Source organism: Austrofundulus limnaeus, unplaced genomic scaffold (genome assembly GCF_001266775.1).
Source record: "Austrofundulus limnaeus strain Quisiro unplaced genomic scaffold, Austrofundulus_limnaeus-1.0 Scaffold16, whole genome shotgun sequence".
Classification (NCBI taxonomy): domain Eukaryota; kingdom Metazoa; phylum Chordata; class Actinopteri; order Cyprinodontiformes; family Rivulidae; genus Austrofundulus; species Austrofundulus limnaeus.
Window position 1 is genome coordinate 2746175 of NW_013952418.1, and position 2233 is coordinate 2748407.

Sequence of the window (2233 nt, forward strand, 5' to 3'; positions counted from 1 at the left end):
ACTTTTACCAAAGTATTTTTATGATAAGATACTTTAAGACTTTTACTCAAGTAATATTTTTTAGAGAAGATTTTAACTTTTACCAAAGTATTTTTATGATAAGATACTTGTACTTTTACTCAAGTATCACTTTGAGGTACTTTATTCAACACTGCTTTCAGGGTCATGGGGGTCACTGGTGCCCATACCCAGCAGTCACAGTGCGAGGGGCTAATAATTAAAGACTAATAATTAAAGGCTAATAATTAAAAGGCTAATAATTAAAAGGCTAATAGTTAAAGGCTAATAGTTAAAGGCTAGTTAAAAATAGCAGAACAGTAACTACAAGCTACATTAGAAGATAAAAAATAACCGTTAGCTGAAGCAGATTTCAAACAGACTGAATGCATTTCTGTGAGTAAAACATTTGTAAATAAAGTTAAACATTTTGAAAATAATAAAAGTTATAAAAACCAGAGCATCTATCTTGTAAACGAGTTGAAGATTTTTGATACAATCACAACTAAAACAGCAGAATACGATGTAGTTGGATTACAGAAATTAAACGATAAATAAAAAAAGCGGCAAACAAACGCTGAACGCTGGTTCAACATTTATACAAYACGTATGAACAAGCATTCAGTCGTTTTAGCATCACAAACAGCTGAGGAAGAGAGTGCATATAAGAGGAAGAGCTGACAGAYGCAGATTATGAGCAGATTAGTGAAAGGATGCTCACTGTTTTGCACAAGTCACCAGAATGTGGTTTGAGGGTGTTGGTCCATTAAAAACAGAACGAAAAAAACAAAACAAAAACACAAACTGTTGAACCGACCCCACCTACTGCGACCGTTTTTYAAGTCAAACAAACACCCACTTTCAGTTCCACCGAGCACATAGATAGGATAAATAAATACATTTGTGTGGGTAAAACCAGGATGCTGATCTGAGCAGATGGCTGCAGACGTGCAGAAATAATCCTGGTTTTATTAAGAACAAAAGCTTTGGGAATAAAACAAATCAGACTGGATGTGATTTGSTTTGTCAGATGAGGACCAGCAGCTTCATATCTGAAGTGCACCCAACAAACACGACTATATTGTCTGTTTAAACCGGGATATTCTTGTTTTATCCATTTTTCAACACCTTGTCTTTGTTTGCTTTGAATTACCCGAAACAAACTAGGATGACCTCAAACTGATCCACGTTGTGCCTATAAGAATGAACACCTTTGGCACACAAACTCCAGCTTTGTGTTTGCCGTTTCATCTTCGGATGACGACACTTTTAGTTCCTATATGAAAGCAGATTCTTCTTAAACAACTGATACATTGACTGTTTTACCACAGCTGCAACTGAAGAAGAAAAATTATTAACTACCAGAGAAATTGCTCAGCTTATGGACCACAAACACCAACAATGACCGCATTTCCTGTGGCTGCAGCAGCCATGTAGAGGTGCTACAGCACCAYCAAGTGTGCACACGCTGTTACGTTTAGATAAAGTTTATTCCACCAGAAATATTTAGTATATAAAAARGATTTAAGAATACAAACGATAACCTCAAATACTATGTTAATGTTATTAAGTATTGTCTGATTTCCCACCAAAGATACCTTCTTGATGCTTCACAACTACAGACAAAAAGACCAAAAACAATGACACGCAAAAGCCACTGTATTAGCCATTAAATACATTTTGTTGTGTAATTAGAGTCAGAAGTGCAGAAATTTTTAATTTAGTCTCAGTTTTCTCTATTTTCCCTGACATTTCTTGAGAAACTTGGATGGGGACTGCCATGTTTGGTTGAATGTACTTTTGTCTTGGTGATCGCAGCTCAAACCACAACAGATTTCAGCTCAATATATTTAAAAATAGCTGAGTTATAGCACTTAGGTGGCCATCTTTAATTTTTGATTTGCATTCAGAATATGTTAATTATTATTATTAGTAGTAGTAGTAGTAGTAATTTTATTATCATGTGTGTCATGCACCACAGCAGGTGCCCAGATTATTGTCGGCTACTAATATACCAATTTTCAGCTTTGTGTCTAAAATTGGTTGAAATATATCTCTTTCTCAAGTTAGCATTAGCCCTTACCTTAAAACTGAGATTAGCTTTCAGAATGTCATGGGGATTGCTCTTGGCTACAACTACACTAAATTTCAGCTCAATCGGACCTCATGCAAGAACCGTTCGTACACACAGATTTGTTCTTAAGTTGTGCGTACGAGTGATTTAGGAGAATTTGTG